The sequence below is a fragment of the Theropithecus gelada genome, chromosome X, assembly GCF_003255815.1.
Source record: "Theropithecus gelada isolate Dixy chromosome X, Tgel_1.0, whole genome shotgun sequence".
Classification (NCBI taxonomy): domain Eukaryota; kingdom Metazoa; phylum Chordata; class Mammalia; order Primates; family Cercopithecidae; genus Theropithecus; species Theropithecus gelada.
Window position 1 is genome coordinate 100,479,567 of NC_037689.1, and position 18,929 is coordinate 100,498,495.

Consider the following 18,929-nt stretch of genomic DNA (forward strand, 5'->3'; position numbering starts at 1 on the left):
GAGTGATAGCCCCAATAATTGCCCATGGCCTCACCTCATCATATTATTCTGCATCAAAAACTAAAGTTATGAATGAATTCATAGCTGAACCATGCTATTAGCTTGAGGACTACAGACACTATTACCTCTCATAGCTAACATGAGTACTAGCTAGCCTAACTAACCGAGCCCTATCACCAGCCATCAACTTAGAGAGTTATTTGTAGTTATAGCATCATTCTCATGATCTCATTTTACCATTGCCGTAGTAGAATTTAGTATATTTATTATGGCCTTATGTTCTCTCTATATATTAATCATAACATAATTAGGAAAATTTATATATCACATTAATAATATTAAACCATGCCGGTCACAGTCGTGCATGCCTGTAATCCCAGCACTTTGGGAGGCTGAGGCAGGAGGATTACTGGAGTTCATTCTACAAAAAATAAAAATAGCTGCACATGGTGGCATGTGCTTGTAGTCCAGCTACTCGGGAGGCTAAACAGGGAAGATTGCTTGAACCCAAGAGTTTAAGTCTGGAGCAAGCTATGATTGCACCACTGCACTGCAGCCTGGGTGACAGAGTGAGATCCTATCTATAGCTATATCTATATGCAAAATGATATACTCTTCCCACTTAACCCAAAAATCATTCTAGGACCCATATACTGTAAATGTAGTTTAAATGAAACATTCGGTTATAAATGTAATAGCAGAAAATTTAAACTTCTTATTTTTTGAGAAAATGTGCAAGAACTGTTTATATGATGGATTACGTTTATTGATTTGCGTATGTTGAACCAGCCTTGCATCCCAGGTATGAAGCTGACTTGATCGTGGTAGATAAGCTTTTTGATGTGCTGCTGAATTCAGTTTGCCAGTATTTTATTGAGGATTTTCGCATTGATGTTCATCAGGGATATTGGCCTGAAATTTTCATTTTTTGTTGTGTCTCTGTCAGGTTTTGGTATCAGGATGATGCTGGCCTCATAAAATGAGTTAAGGAGGATTCCTCTTTTTCTATTGTTTGGAATCGTTTCAGAAGGAATGGTACCAGCTCCTTTTTGTACCTCTGGTAGAATTTGGTTGTGAATCCCTCTGGTCTTGGACTTTTTTTAGTTGGTAGGCTATTAATTGCTGCCTCAATTTCAGAACTTGTTATTGGTCTATTCAGGGATTTGACTTCTTCCTGGTTTAGACTTGGGAGGGTGTATGTGTCCAAGAATTTATCCATTTCTTCTAGATTTTCTAGTTTATTTGCATAGAGGTGTTTATAGTATTATCTGATGGTAGTTTGTATTTCTTTGGGATCAGTGATGATATCCCCTATATCATTTTTTATTGTATTTATTTGATTCTTCTCTCTCTTCTTCTTTATTAGTCTGACTAGCGGTCTATCTATTTTGTTGATCTTTTCAAAAAATGGGCTCCTGGATTCATTGATTTTTTTTTTTTTTTTGAAGGGTTTTTCGTGTCTCTATCTCCTTCAGTTCTGCTCTAATCTTAGTTATTTCTTGTCTTCTGCTAGCTTTTGAATTTGTTTGCTGTTGCTTCCCTAGTTCTTTTAATTTTGATGTTAGAGTGTCAATTTTAGATCTTTCCTGCTTTCTCTTGTGGGCATTTTAGTGCTGTAAATTTCCCTCTACACACTGCTTTAAATGTGTCCCAGAGATTCTGCTACATTGTGTCTTTGTTCTCGTTGGTTTCAAAGAACATCTTTATTTCTGCCTTCATTTCATTATTTACCCAGTAGTCATTCAGAAGCAGGTTGTTCAGTTTCCATGTAGTTGCGCAGTTTTGAGTGAGTTTCTTAATCCTGAGTTCTAATTTGATTCCAGTGTGGTCTGAGAGACTGTTTGTTATGATTTCTGTTCTTCTGCATTTGCTGAGGAATGTTTTACTTCCAGTTATGTGGTCAATTTTAGAATAAGTGCAATGAGGTGCTGAGAATAATGTGTATCCTGTTGATTTGGGGTAGAGAGTTCTGTACATGTCTGTTAGGTCTGCTTTGTCCAGAGCTGAGTTCAAGTCCTGAATATCCTTGTTAATTTTTCTGTCTTGTTGATCTGTCTAATATTGACAGTGGGGTTCATGGGTGCAGCAAATGTATATATACACCATGGCACGTGTATACTTATGTAACAAAACTGTACATTCTGCACATGTACCCCAGAACTTAAAGTAAAATAAAAAAATAAAAAATAAAAGAAAGTGTATAAGAAGTACTAACTCATGCCCCCATGTATAACAATATGGCTTTCTCAACTTTTAAAGGATAGAAGTAATCTGTTGGCCTTAGGAGCCAAAAACTTGATACAACTCCAAATAAAAGTAAATAAATGTATTTTTTTCATTTTTCACCATTTCACGAATCCTCCTAACTCTTCCAATTATTGTAACTATAACTACTGTTTATAAAGTTATTTCTAACCTCACTATGTAAAAACCTCTATTTCATACACATTTACAGCCAACCCCATTCCAGCCCTAATATTGATTTGCTTGTGCCAAGAAATAATTATTTCAAACTGTCACAATCCAAACTTTAAAATTAACTCTCACCTTCAAGCTAGGTTATGTCTTTTTTAAAAGTTTTAAAAATGGAATCAACCCAAATGTCCATCAGTGGCAGACTGGATTAAGAAAATGTGGCACATATACACCATGGAATACTATGCAGCCATAAGAAAGGATGAGTTTGTGTCCTTTGTAGGGACATGGATGCAGCTGGAAACCATCATTCTTAGCAAACTATCACAAGAACAGAAAACCAAACACCGCATGTTCTCACTCATAGGTGGGAACTGAACAATGAGATCACTTGGACTCGGGAAGGGGAACATCACACACCGGGGCCTATCATGGGCAGGGGTGAGGGGGGAGGGATTGCACTGGGAGTTATACCTGATGTAAATGACGAGTTGATGGGTGCAGCACACCAACATGGCACAAGTATACATATGTAACAAACCTGCACCTTATGCACATGTACCCTAAAACTTTAATAATTAAAAAAAAAAGGAAAAAAAATTTCCATAGGTTCTTGGGGAACAGGTGGTATTTGCTTACATGAGTAAGTTCTTTAGCAGTGATTTATGAGATTTTGGTGCACCCATCAGCACAGCAGTATACACTATACCCAATTTGTAGTCTTTTATTCCTCACCCCCCGCCTTTCCTCCAAGTCCCCAAAATCCATTGCAGCATTCTTAGCCTTTGCATCCTCATAGCTTAGCTCTCACTTATGAGTGAGAAGATAATGATATTTGGTTTTTCCATTGCTGAGTTACTTTACTTAGAATAATTGTCTCCAATTCCATCCAGGTTGCTGTGAATGCCATTATTTTGTTAATTTTTTATGACTGAGTAGTATTCCATCATTCATATATATATATATATATATATATATGAGAGTGTGTGTGTATATACATATGTATGTGTGTGTATATATATATACTCACACATTTTCTTTATTCACTCATTGATTGATGGGCATTTGGGCTGGTTCCATATTTTTGCAATTGCGAATGCATGTGAAAGTATCTTTTTCATATAATGACTTCTTTTCCTCTGGGTAGACACCCAGTACTGGGATTGCTGGATCAAGTAGTAGTTCTAGTTTTTGTTGTTTAAGGAATCTCCACACTGTTTTCCATAGTGGTTGTACTAGTTTACATTCCTATCAGCAGTGTGAGAGTGTTCCCTTTACACTGCATCTCTGTCAACATCTATTTTTTTTTTATTTTTAGATTATGCCCATTCTTGCAGGAGTAAGATGGTATTGTATTATGGTTTTGACTTGCATTTCCCTCATCATTAATGATGTTGAGCATTTTTTCATATGTTTGCTGGCCATTTGTATATCTTCTTTTGAGAATTGTCTATTCATGTCCTTAGCCCATTTTTGGATGGGATTGTTTGTTTTTTTCTTGCTAATTTGTTTGAGTTCCTTGTAGATTCTGGATATTAGTCCTTTGTCGGATGTATAGATTGTCAAGACTTTTTCCCACTCTGTGGGTTGTCTGTTTACCTTGCTGGTTGTTTCTTTTGCTGTGCAGAAGCTCTTTAGTTTAATTAAGTTACAGCTATTTATCATTGTTTTTGTTGCATTTGCTTTTGGGTTCTTGGTCATGAAGTCTTTGCCTAAGTCAGTGTCAAGAAGGGTTTTTCCAATGTTATCTTCTAGGATTTTTATGGTTTCAGAGCTTAGATTTAAGCCCTTGATCCATCTTGAGTTGATTTTTGTATAAGGTGAGAGATGAGGATCCAGTTTCATTCTTCTATATGTGGCTTGCCAATTATCCCAGCACCATGTGTTGAATAGGTTTTTATCAGTAGCACTTTTTGTTACATGATCTATCATAGAGTTCTCAATATGCAATATACATTCAGATCCAAACATTAACTGATTCTTTAAGTATTTACTCATATTTCTTATCACTATACTATTTCTAGTTACTCTCAACAACTCCTTTCAACTCTTTGAGAACAAGCAGGAATTACATTTTTTGATCAATTGATTATATGGCTGAATAGACACAAATACAGCAGCTCCCCAAACAATTTTATGTATCTGCATGGGAGATACTGGATTTATACTACAATAGTATGGTTTTTTTAAAATTATATTCAAATACATGAGAATGCAACAAGTTTTTGTGTTCAATTCCTATCCCAATATCCTTCCATTAAGTGGAGTCATTCTGGCAACTGACAAGTTTGCCCAATTTGGCCTTCACCCATGACTACCATCAGAAATAGAAGGTCCAACACTTGTCTCAGCCCTATTCCATTTCATCACAGTGTTATAGCAGGGGCTCTTAACCCACTTTTATACACTAATAGAAAATAATAAAACAATCCAAACACTAAAAATATGCTGAGGTGCTATTACCACTACATTTATAGCGATTTGTGCTCTAACACAAAGTGACATCAAAAAGATTGTCACATTTTGTACCTCAAGACAACTAGGTCTTGTGATAGTCATTATTGATATTTATCAACTACATCTAGCACTTCTCCACATCTAGACACATGCATTCTTTAAAACTATACTGTTTATATATTCAGAGCCATCATCCACAACCTTAATGATGATCAAGATATTAAAAAAATAGGATGTCTATTTAAATACATACCTTTTCACTACTCCTCACTTATTATTGGAAGCCTTGCACTCACAGGCATACCTTCCCTTACTGGCTTCTACTTCAAAGACTTATTTATCAAAATTGCAAACATGCTATATACTACTGCCTGAGCCCTTTTAATCACACTAATTACCACCTCCCTAACAGCTGTCTACAGTACTCAAATTGTCTTTTTTGCACTCCTAGGACTACCTAGTTTTTCAACTGTCATTATTATCAGCGAAATTAACTCCCTCCTAGTTAATTCAGTTAAACCTTTAACAACTGGTAGTATTTTTGCTTTTTTAAAAATTTCCAACAACATTTCTCCTGTAACTATTCCCCAAATGACTATGCCATTATACCTAAAACTTTCACCCCTTGTCATAACTATCTTAGGCTTCATTATGGCAATTAGAATTTAACCAAATAAAATGTAATCTCAAATTTGAATTCTCCTCATACATATATAAATTTTCTAACCTTCTAGGATTTTTCCAACAGTTGTTCACCGTTTATCAGTGTACCTAAACCTTTCTAAAAGTCAAAATACAGCATCACTTTAATTAGACATGACTAGAAAAATACCAAAAATTATCTCATCTCCAAATAATAGCCTCAGTAACTATCCCTAACTAAAATGGCCTAATTAAATTATATTTTTTCTCTTTCTTCATTTCATTTTTATTAGCTATACTTCTAACCACTTAATTACTCTGAGTAATTTCAATAACAAAATATTAACAAAGGGATCAGTCACTTACAACCATTAATCAACTTCATAAACTGTACAATGCAGCCATACCTATAGAATCTTCACAAAGAAGCCCAACTTCTTTACCCTCAAAAGTCACCCAGTCCTCTAAATTTTTGAAATCAATAATAATTTTTATTTCATCATAGCCTATTATTTATACAATGATTAAATAATTCTATTAATAATCCTAACTATTGTTAGGATTTGAACTTCCCCCAAATAACAACACCAGATCCTCACATTTCAGGATTGTCTTTAGTAGCTATGGCTATAGGATTCTAAACACTACCAGTGTCCCTGCTAAATAAATTTAAAACACTATCATTCCCATAAAACATCCGCCAAAATTTATTACAATCCTGCATTCCACACTACCGTTAATAACCCTAAACCCACATAATAGGTAAAAGTTTTGAAGAAAGTCCTACGACGCCTACAACAAAAATAGTAGCAAAATATAGTATATGCCATAATTCTCACATGGAATCTAATCATGACCAATCACGTCAAAAATCATCATTGCACATCAACTGTCAGAACTCTAATAACTAACATTTAACAATCTCACTTCCTAATAAAAATTCTTACTCATTTATTGATATACCTGCAACATCAAACAACTCAACATGAAGAAATTTCGGTTTCCTACTGAGTTTGCCTAGCTTTACAAATCATTACAGGGCTTTTCCTAGCTATACACTGTACCTCAGATACAATAACTGCATTTTCCTCTATCACACACATCTGCTGAGATGTAAGCTATGGCTGAATCATTTAATATTTGCATGCTAATGGATATCTATATTCTTTATCTGTTTATTCATGTAGGCTGAGGTCTGTACCTTTCTAGAAACCTGAAACATTGGAATTATTCTTTTAGTCACTGTAATAGCTACAGCATTCATAGGCTATGTCTTATCATGAAGAGAAACAACAATCACAAATTTACTGTCAACTATTCCATACATTGGCATCAACCTGTTAGAATGAATCTGAGGTGGATTTTCTCTTGACAAGGTAACTTCACACAATTCTTCACCTTTCATTTTATTCTGTGATTCATTGTTCCAGCTCTAATTATTATGCACCTTCTATTTCCACATGAAACAGGATCAGATAACCCAAGGAAACTCAACCAACTGAAATAAAATCCCATTCCACCCCTACCACACAATTACAGGCATTTTAGGATTTGTTTTTCTACTATCACTTCTATTCAAACTTGTTTTATTCTCCCCTGACTGTTTAGGAAACCCAGATTATATTCCAGCAAATCCCCTCAATATACCACCTCATATTAAACCAGAGTGATATCTTCTATTTGCCTGTGCAATTTAGGATCTTCTCCCAATAAACTAGGAGGTGTCGTAGCCCTTGTGCTCTTAATCATAATTTTAGCAATCATCCCAATCCTTCAGTTATCTAAACAGCGAAGCATGATATTCCAGCTACTAAGCCAATGCCTATTCTGGGTTATAGTATATAATAACCTCATATTCACACAAATCGAAGGTCAATCAGTAGAACACCCTTTCATTATTATTGAACAAGTATTATCCATTTTATATTTTTCCCTTGTTCTCATATTAATACCACTTACTAGCCTAATCAAGAATAAACTTCAATGAAGAGTTCTTGTAGTTTATTAAATTTGGTCTTGTAAACCAAAAATGGAGAGCACTTCTCCCCAGCACAGTCAAAGGAAAAGCTTTTCCCTCCACTATCAGCACCCAAAGCTGAAATTCTATTCCCTGATTCTTATACTGAATGCAGAGAAATTGTTCCTGAGTTCTATGTCAGTGTGGGGAAAAAACATAAAATCTACTCACCCTGTGTATATCATGTATTATGTAATTTACCCCATTAATTATGTAGTAGTACTATATATACTTCATCATACATTATACATTTATATCTTATGGTGCTTTAAAATCCATTCCCCATGCATACAAGCATGCATATCAAACTAATCACAGTGCATAATACATTAAATTAAAAGTCCACACATAAATGAATTTAACCATGAGTATTGTTCCCTACAGTAAGTTCTTCATTTTACATAGGACATAATATTATTGATAATACATAGCACAGGAAGTCAAATGCTTTTTTGACACCATGCTTATCACCTCCAATAGGATTTCTTATCTACCAACCTTTGATAAATTAGCAGTCTGCTCAGGAAGTGTCCATCTTCTCACTCTGGACTCAGAAAACTTAGGGGTTTCTAGACTGAAACTATACCAGACATCTGGTTCTTACTTCAGGGCCATGAGCTTATAACCATCTACTCATTCCTCTTAAATAAGACATCTCAATGGACTAATGACTAATCAGCCCATGATCACTCATAACTGTGGTGTCATACATCTGGTATTTTTTAATTTGGGGGGATGATGTGATCCAACATGGCTGTCAAGGCCTTGACAAAACTTGACTGTAGCTGAACTTAAATTGAATGTTATTTTCCCAAGTAAAAACCATAAGGTGTTAATTAATCTATGCTCAATGGACATAATAAAAACAAGATACAGTCACAGATGCATAATTCCCATCATACATGATTAACTCTGCAAACTCCCTCTGATCCCCTACTTTAAGCTGTTACGGTATTTATGTAAATATATGTCTTTTATTCTTGCCAAACCCCCAAACAAAAAATCTTATATCTGCTGATTATTACCTAAGGCTCTAATGTGTACCCACATATTATTAAATTCAATTATAAACTTATCCCAAACATTATTTCAGCCTAACTCCTAATTAAAGCATTTTCTAAAACAAACCAAAAAAATCCATCAAAAATTTGATGTTCTAGGCTAAAACTTTTTGTTTCTTAAGATTATCAAAAAACTCTCAATACTAGAATAATTCTTAAATTTAGCAATTTCCCCTCAAGAGTATTCTCTAGATACAAGTTGATGTAGTTTAATTCAGTAAAGCAAGCCACTGAAAATGCCTGGATGAATTCATGTAACTTCGTAAACACACAGGTTTGGTCCTGGCCTTTTTAGTGAGATTACATATGCAAGTGTCTGAATACTAGTGAGAATGTCCTCTAGATCAGCAGAAGATCAAAAGGAGCAGATACCAAGCACACTAATTAGTATCTCATAATGCCTTGCTCAACCACACCCCCATGAGAAACAGCAGTGATAGAAATTAAACAATAAACGGAAGTTTGAGCAAGCTGTAGTAATTTCCCGTAGGGTTGGTAAATTTCGTGCCAGCTACTGAGGTCATATGATTAACCCAAATCAATAAAACTCAGCACATTTTTTTTTTTTTTGAGACGGAGTCTCGCTCTGTCGCCCAGACTGGAGTGCAGTGGCCGGATCTCAGCTCACTGCAAGCTCCGCCTCCTGGGTTCACGCCATTCTCCTGCCTCAGCCTCCCGAGTAGCTGGGACTACAGGCGCCCGCCACCTCGCCCGGCTAGTTTTTTGTATTTTTTTAGTAGAGACAGGGTTTCACCGTGTTAGCCAGGATGGTCTCGATCTCCTGACCTCGTGATCCGCCCGTCTCGGCCTCCCAAAGTGCTGGGATTATAGGCTTGAGCCACCGCGCCCGGCCACTCAGCACATTTTTGATTATGTCTAACGCTAAACTGTAAGCCATAAAAGGCAATAGCTAAAATGAAAATAAACTATGAAAGTGACTTTATTATCTTCTGAATTCACAATAGCTAAGACCCAAACTGGGATTAGATACCCCATTATGCTTTGCCATAAACTTAAATAACTGAATAAATAAAGTTATTTGCCAGAGTACTACTACCAGCAACAACCTAAATCTCAGAGGATTTGGCGGTGCTTTATATTGCTCTAGAGGAGGCTGTTCTGTAATTGATAAACTCTGACAAACCTCACCATCTCTTGTCGATTCAGCCTGTATACTGCTATCTTCAGCTAACCCTAAAAAGTCTTAAAGTAATCACAAATATTTACATAAAAATGTTAGGTCAAGGTATAGTCTATGAGATGGGAAGAAATGGGCTACAGTTTCTAATTAAAGAACACTCCACCTATAATAACCCCTATGAAACTAAAGGTAAAAGGAGGATTTAGTAGTAAATTAGGAACAGAGAGCTCAGTTGAATGAACATGAACACACCACCTATCAGCCTCCTGAAATACTTTAACAAACCCAAATTTATAATTAACACAAATTTATGTATAAAAGAAGGTAAGTCACGACAAAATAATCATACTGGAAAGTGTGCTTAGGTAAACCAAAATGTATCTGAATTCAAAACACCTGGCTTACACCCAGAAGATTTTGTATTAATCTGACCACTTTGAACCAAAACTAACAAAACTCAACAATTACATATATTTAAATGAAAGCCTTCATTCATAAAAAGTATAGAAGATAGAAATTCAATTAGGTGCTATAGAAATAATACTGTAAGGGAACAATGCCAAGAATAATTTTTAAAGTATAAAAAAAGCAAAGCCACGAGATAGTGATGCTTTGTAGTTTTCATTTACATTTCCCTAATGATTAATGACGTTTGAGTATATTTTCATGTACTTATTTGACAGTTGTTTATCTTCTATAGATAAGTGTGTATTCAACTCTTTTGCCTATTCATTTATTGGAATGTTTAATTGAATTTTGTGACATTTTCTATATTTTAGATACAAGTACTTATCAGATATGATTTTCAAACTTTTTCTCCCAATCAGGGACTTGTCTTTTCATTCTCTTAACAGTGTCTTTATAAGACCCAGAGTTTTTAACTTTGACGCATTCCCAATTACTGATTTATTCATCTAAGAAATCTTTACCTAACTCAAGGTCACAATTTTGCTCTCCCATGTTTTCTTCTACAAGTTTTACAGCTTTAGGTTTTATATTTACATCTATGATCCATTATGAATTGCCTTTTGAATTGTCTTTTGTACATGGTACAATATACAGATCACAGTATGTAACTGTGTATATGAATATCTACTTGTTTCAGCACGATACATTGAAAATACCATCCTTTATACATTGAATGGCTTCTGCACCTTTGTCAAAAGTCAGTTGTCCAATATATGTAGGTCAATTTTTAGGTGGTTTATTTTGTTCTTTTGATCTGCTCTTCTGCCTTGATGCCAGTAGCACACTGTCTTAATTACTATGGGTTTGTAAGAAGTCTTAAAATCAGGTAGTGTTTGTCATCCGTTTTGTTCTTTCTCAAAGTTGTTTGCATAGTCTAGATCCTTTGTATTTTTACATGAATTTTAGAAACAGCATTTTACTTTCTGTTAAAACTATATCAGTTAGGATTTTTATTGGGATTGTTCTGAATATATAGATCAGTTTAAACAGAACAGGCATCTTAACAATACTGAGTTTTCCAACTCATGAAGACAGTATGTCTCCCTATTTATTTAGGTCTTCTTTAATTTCTCTTTGCAATGTTATGTAACGTTCACTATACAGACCTGTCACATATTTGGATAGATTATTCCTAGTTATTTCATATTTCTTGGTGCTCTTATAAATGCCAGTATTTTGAATTACATTTTTCTTTTCACTGAGCTGTCAGCTGCCAAATGTTTAACAGTAGCTGTTAACTAATCATCTAGGTTGAGATCTCAGACTATAAAATGGAAAAGGTACCTGATACTTAGCAGGCATTTGCCTGTGTTTCCATGTCAGCTTTCAGAAGTTATTGAAAATATACTGTAACTAGAGGAAAAAAGTCCCAGAGACAAATCAACAGGTCATCTCCAGAAAAATCCATCGTAAAATAGTTTAGTAGATTTCAACTTTATATGTGGTCAGAATTGAATCTGTTGAATTGTGGGGTTTGTTACCTACTCCCCACCACCAGCAATCCATCTCAGTGAATTCCTGGGATCTTGGGTGTTGAGAAAGAAAGAGAGAGAGAGAGTGAACATATATGTATGTGGATATGTATGTGTGTATGAATGTGTATATTGCTGAAGCTGCCAGAAGTATTTATTGTGAGGAATACTTCAGGTTAATTACTGTGGTCATATCAGACCAGTTCAGTTCCTAGGACATACTAGAAAACAAATCAAAGTGATGGTTATTTTCTTTTCCGAGCTGTCTTGGCCCACATTGTTACCATGGTGACTCAGTGACTGCCATGAGATTTGGTACAGAATGAACATTCGTTTATGTTTTTTGCCTGAAACACGTATTATTATGATAGTTGTTAAGTGGCTGTTTTCCAATTCTGATATTCCTTCTGGAATTATCAGTTTGCATTTGAGAAAAAGATAGAGCTTTTTCTTCTCCCTTATTTATCAATGTATTTATTAACATTTATTTATGTCAGTGTGACTCAGATTCCCATGTTCCTCAAAGGGTTACCCTCTGTAATTATTAATATATATTTTTTGTATTAGGCCATTCTTGCCTTGTAATACAAAAATACCTGAGATGGTAATTTATGAAGACAAAGGTTTAATTGGCTCATGGTTCTGCAGGCTGGACAGGAAGCATGGCCCCAGGATCTGCTTAGCTTCTTGGGAAGCCTCAGAGAGCTTTTAATCATGGCAGAAGGCAAAGCAGTAGCAGGCATGTCACATGGCAAGAGTGGAAGCAAGAGAGACAGACAAGGGGAAGGTTTCAGACTTTTAAACAACCAGATGAATCAAAGCCAGGGAGGTGAGGTGAGAGGTGTCTACATTTTGAGTAATTTCTTTTGTTGTTTCTGTTACTCATCCACGATTGAAAAGCAATGCTGTGGATGGCAACAAGGTCTATGAAAAGTTTAAATCCTTTGATGTCTAATTTCATTGTTAGTTGCTCCTGCTACTCACCTTTAAATTTCTGTGTCTTGTCTTGTGTGTCCAGTAGGTAACAATTTTTTCAATTCAGTAATTCTTATTCAGTGATTAAGAATCATCACAGAGAAACATCACAGAGAATAAGAGAAGAAGAATCCCTGGAGCTATCATTCTAGTTTGGGGAAACTGGCAATAAGCAATCAATGAGTGAGGCAATTTCATATGGGGATTTGTGTTTTGAAGAAAATTAACAGGTAGAGTAGAAAATGACTGAGACAGGGATTATCATAGATGAGGTTGTCAGTGAAGCTCTTTCTCAGAAAGTGACACTTGAGCTGAGTCCTGAACAACAGAAAGAAGCTAGGCATGGAGAGGCCATTTTGTCAATGTCCCTGTGCTGTGTATGGGCACCATTGATCTAGGAGCAGAGGACAAGTTGGAGTGGCTGAAGCCTGGCCCATAAATGCAGACAAGTAGGAGATGAGGTTGAAAGGGCAGACAAGAGCCACAAGGTTTGGATCTTTTAAGGAGTTTGGGTTTTATTCTGAGTGTGGAAGGCTAGAGTACGGGAGTGACGTGATGTGATCCTTGTTTTCAGAAAGTGACTCTGGCCGCTGTTTGGAGAATGGACTGGAGAGGGACAAAATAAAGAGTGGGGATAACCATTAGAAGAATATTGCAGAAATTCAGGGAAGAGGCACAGGTGAATGATGCCAGGACTGCAGCTGTCCGCAGAGGAAGGGTTAGACCTGGACAGGTCGTGTTTGGAGGTAGGGCATGGGGGACCTGCAATGGCTGTGTGTGTGGGGTGTATGGGGATAAGGCATAGTCAAGGAGGACCGCTCGGCTGTTTGTTTGGCCATGCAGAGAAATGGTGGGCTGTTTTCTGAGATCAGTTCCTCCAAGTGCTTCTGAGGCATTCTTAAGGTAATTAGTCAACCAACAGTGGTTGTAGTGAAAAAAAGTGATTTTAAAATGCATCAGTTGATGACTAATATTCATACCTGAGGGTAGACGGAAAGAGGAGAGTTAAGGATTGAATACTACCTACTGGGTCCTATGCATATAACCTGAGTGGCAAAATAATCTGCACACCAAACCCTTGTGACACACGATTTGCCTGTATAACAAACCTTCACATGTACTCCTGAAACTAAAATCAAAGTTAAAAAATGAACAAAAATTTAAAAAATAAGTAAAATCAAAAGCTATATAAGGCAAAAATAGGTAAATTTGACAGCAAAATTAAAAACTATTATTTAACAAAAGATACCACAAACAAAAGTAGAGGACTCCAACAGATTGGAGGAAAATATGTCATTTTATAATAAAGAATGAGTATCTGGATCATAAATAAATAAATAAGAAAAAGGAAAAACAAGACTCATTTGTAAGACTATTAAGCTTTATTTAATTTATTGAATTGGCTTGATTTAATCTTTCCATAATGTAAACATATATCAAAACATTACAGTGTACCCCATAGTATATACAATTATTTGTCAGTTAAAATTAAAATTTAAAAAATACCCGAGTTGATAAATAGGATTCAGTTGCATGACTATTAAACTTTCTTTCCCCAGTATCTCTGCCTTAGAATTTTCAAGTTAATGTGATCCCTGGCCATTTATATTTTTAAAAACCAGAACACAGGGACTTTTTTTTAAATTTTAATTTTAAGTTCCATGGTACATGTAAAATATGTTTTGTCCTGTATTGTAAGTACTATATAATCCTGGTTTTACTGACAAGACTTTGAGTGATTTTATGGTGAAATAACAGTATCCAAAGTCACAAGTTTTTTACATGGCAGAACTAGGGTTTGTCTCTAGTCTGTATACAGAGCCCACACTCCTAACCAGTACACTTAGGAAGAAGAGACAGATATTTGTTGAACTATGTCAACCCATGGTGGGTGGTGTAACTTTGAGACCATAGCTCTTTTATCTGTGTTTCTGTAGTCATTCTACATTGTACCAGATGGTATTTATTTAAGAAAAAGTAATAATTTTAAAAATAAAAACATTAATAAACATCATAATTACTTTGTACTAGACAACTTGGCTGTTGATATAGATAATTCCTTGGACCCCCAAGATGAATGAGTTCTTTTCCCTTTTAGGAACTCAGAGTGGTTTTCCAGATGGGAATCACATTGCTCTCTGTCCCTGAGATCTTGCTGGAGACAGGGCTACTCAGTCCCTCTTTGCTGGGTGAGTATAGATGTGGTGTGGTGACTTACTCAAGGGCACCTAGAGTTAGTGGGATAAGTATGTCTCCTGTCTCATATCCAGCTGCATGTCCATTATACACAGCTGTATTAGTTTGTTTTCATGCTCCTGATAAAGACATACCCAAAACTGGAACCAAAAAAAGGTTTAATTGGACTTACAGTTCCACATGGCTGGAGAGGCCTCAGAATCGTGGTGGGAGGTGAAAGGTTCTTCTTACATGGAGGCAGCAAGAGAAAATGAGGAAGAAGCAAAAGCAGAAACTCCTGATAATCCCATCAGATCTCGTGAGTCTCTTTAACTATCACGAGAACAGCACGAGAAAGACTGGCCTCCATGATTCAGTTACGTCTCCCTGGGTCCCTCCCACAACGTGGGAATTCCGGGGGATACAATTCAAGTTGAGATTTCGATGGGGACACAGCCAAACCATATCATACTGCCCCTAGCCCCTCCAAATCTCATGTCCTCACATTTCAAAACCAATCATGCCTTCCCAAGAGTCTCCCAGAGTCTTAACTCATTTCAGTATTAACCCAAAAGTCCACGGTCCAAAGTCTCATCTGAGACAAGGCAAGTCCCTTCCACCTATGAGCCTGTAAAATCAAAAGCAAGCTGGTTACTTCCTAGGTGGAATGGGGATAGAGGTATTGGATAAACGCAGCCATTCCAAATGGGAGAAATTGGCCAAAACAAAGGGGTTACAGGGCCCATGCAAGTCCAAAATCCAGCAGGGCAGTCAAATGTTAAGGCTCCAAAGTGATCTCCTTTGACTCCAGGTCTCGCATCCAGGTCACACTGATGCAACAGGTGGGTTCCCATGATCTTGAACAGCTCCACCCCTGTGGCTTTGCAGGGTACAGCCTCCCTCCTGGCTGCTTTCATGGGCTGGTGTTGAGTGTCAGTGACTTTTCTAGGCATATGATGCAAACTGTCAGTGGATCTACCATCCTGGGGTCTGGAAGACAGTGACTGTCTTCTCACAGCTCCACTAGGCAGTGCCCCAGTAGGGACTCTGTGTGGGGGCTCCAATCACAAATTTTTCTTCTTCACTGCCCTAGCAGAGGTTCTCCATGAGCGCCCCGCCCCTGTAGCAAACTTTTGCCTGGGCATCCAGGAGTTTCCATACATCTTCTGAAATCTAGATGGAGGTTCCCAAACTGCAATTCTTGACTTTTGTGCACCTGCAAGCTCAACACCACGTGGAAGCTGCCAAGGCTTGGGGCTTCCCCCGTCTGAAGCCACAGCCCGGGCTGTATGTTGGCTCCTTTCAGCCACAGCTGGGACACAGGGCACCAAGTCCCTAGGCTACACACAGCATAGGGACCCTAGGCCCAGCCCAGGAAACCACTTTTTTCTCCTGGGCCTCCAGGCCTATGATGGGAGGGGCTGCTGTGAAGGTCTCTGACATGGCCTAAAGGCATTTTCCCCATGGTCTAGGGGATTAACATTAGGCTCCTTGCTACATATGCAAATATCTGCAGCCAGCTTGAATTTCTCCCCAGAAAATGGGTTTTTCTTCTCTATCACATAGTCAGGCTGCAAATTTTCCAAACTTTTATGCTGTGCTTCCCTTATAAAACTGAATGCCTTTAATAGAACCCAAGTCACCTCTTGAATGCTTTGCTGCTTAGAAATTTCTTCTGCCAGATACCCTAAATCATCTTTCTCAAGTTCCAACTTCCACAAATCTCTAGGGCAGGGGCAAAATGCTGCCAGTCTCTTTGCTAAAACATAACAAGAGTCACCTTTACTCCAGTTCCCAACAAGTTCCTCATCTCCATCTGAGACCACCTCAGCCTGGATCTTATTGTCCATATTGCTATCAGCATTTTGGGCAAAGTCATTCAACAAGTCTCTAGGAGCTTCCAGACTTTCCCACATTTTCCTATCTTCTTCTGAGCCTTCCAAACTGTTCTACCCTCTGCCTGTTACCCAGTTCCAAAGTTGCTTCCACATTTTTGGGTATCTTTTCAGCAACACCCCACTCTACTGGTAACAATTTACTGTATTAGTTCATTTTTACACTGCCGATAAAGACATACTCAAAACTGGGAACAAAAAAGGGTTTAATTGGACTTACAGTTCCACATGGCTAGGGAGGCCTCAGAATTACGGCGGGAGGCGAAAGGCCCTTCTTACCTGGCGGCAGCAAGAGAAAATGAGGAAGAAGCAAAAGCGGAAACCCCTGATAAACCCATCAGATCTTGTGAGACTCATTAACTAGCACAAGAATAGCATGGGAAAGACTGGCCCCCATGATTCAGTTACCTCCCCCTGGGTCCCTCCCACAACATGTGGGAATTCCGGGAGATACAATTCAAGTTGAGATTTAGATGGGGACACAGCCAAACCATATCAACAGCATTAGCCGTGTTCATATCTGTAGTGCTTCACTTTTCAGAGGCTCAGTGGATATGTGCTTCTTTGAGGTTAACCTGCAGATAATATATGGGAACACTAAGTATCTTCAAATAAGAAAAAATAGGGTGTTGAATTTTTTATGTAGCCTAAACTGTAATGGGAAATTAGAAGAAAAATTCCTAGAATCATACATCATGTTCTCTTTTGTAACTTTCTTCCTTCAGTCAAAAAACTGTATGTGAGATTTACATTTATTGTTGTCTATAGTAGTAGATCATTCATCATCATTGGTGGATACTGTTACATCTAGTGGATATTTCACAGTAAGCATATCTGCTATGTGGATTTTTTCTAGTTTTTGACGTGAATAACAGTGTTATGAATGTCTTGTACATATCTTTGGATAAACATTTATTTTTCTTTCTTTTGGGTGTGTACCTTCCCCAGACCTAAGAATGAAATTTCTGAGTTGTAGGATGTGTGTATGATCAGCTCAGTCAATACTGCCAGCACTTTTTCAAAGTAGTTGTTGAATTTGTATTTTCACCGGTGCTGTGAAAATTACACAGCTTCCATATCCTCACCAACACTTGGTGTTTTCCATCTTTTTAATTTTCTTTTTCTGGTGTAAGTGTGGTGGTATCTCATTATGGGTTTTAATTATACTTTAATTTCTCATTAACTCTCTGGAGTTTTAAATCTCTTTTCTCTCTTTGTTTTTGCTTTTCAATTTACATGTTCAGTATCCCTAATCTGCAAATCCAAAAGGCTCCAGTATCTGAAATTTTTTGATCATTGACATGATGCTCAAAGGAAATGCTCATTGGAGCATTTCAGATTTTGGATTTTCAGATTAATGATATTCAACCTGTATTTGCTTATTACACTAGATCTTTGGTTTGTGCAGTATACATTCTCAATTTTGCTGATTGTATCCCCATTGTGCTGTTACTTACGTTGCTCTGGCCCCTCCTATTTCCTGTAAATTAGTAGAGTTAGAGGCTTCATCCAGTTCAGGATTTTTTTGGCAAGAGTACCTCGGATGTGTTACATATCCTATATCCTTACGCCAAGTCTTAGTTTAGGCTGCTTTACCAAATTACCACAGACTAGGTGGCTTAAATAACAAGCATTTACTTCTCATGAGTCTGGAAGCTAAAGTCTAATCAGGATGCCAGTATGGTTGGGTTCCTGGTAAGAATCCTCTTCCTGGTTATGTCCTCACATGGCCTTTCCTTGGTGTGTGCATGCAGAGAGCAAGCAAGCTCTCTGTGTCTCTTCTTATAAGGACACTAATCTCATAATGAGGGCTCCACTTTGATGACCTAATTATTTCCCAAAAGTCCTATTTTTAAATACTGTCACATTGGAGATTACGGTTTCCACATATGAGTTTTGGGAGGACACAAGCGTTCAATTCATAGGCATACAAAGAACCTCATTGTGTCTGATTGTCACTCCTACCTTGACATTAAGATTGAGCACTGGGCTCAGGTGTTGTTAGACTGATCCATCCATTGTGAAATGTCCCATCTGCTTTTTACCTCATGATTTTTTACAATCTCTGATCCTTACCAAGATCTGCATTTCATTAAAAATTCTACAGTGATGGTGTTTAGATAGTACAATTTCTTCTGCATTTATTAGCTGGACATTTTCTATAAGAGAAACTCCCCCGCTTCAACCCCCGCCAACTATTAGGCTTAACTG

At 37.2% G+C, this 18,929-nt stretch overlaps 1 long non-coding RNA gene across 3 annotated transcripts in view; it reads left to right on the forward strand.

Annotated features, from left to right (window-relative positions):
- LOC112615023 overlaps positions 1-18,929 on the forward strand; it is a 121,272-nt gene that overhangs the window by 21,101 nt on the left and 81,242 nt on the right. For 2 of the 3 annotated variants that reach the window (XR_003117257.1, XR_003117259.1), the window contains one exon: positions 14,747-14,837. The exons of the other annotated variant lie outside the window; for it this stretch is intronic. This is a non-coding gene — a long non-coding RNA (uncharacterized LOC112615023). The remainder of the gene's footprint in view (positions 1-14,746; positions 14,838-18,929) is intronic. 3 annotated transcript variants of the gene reach the window in all.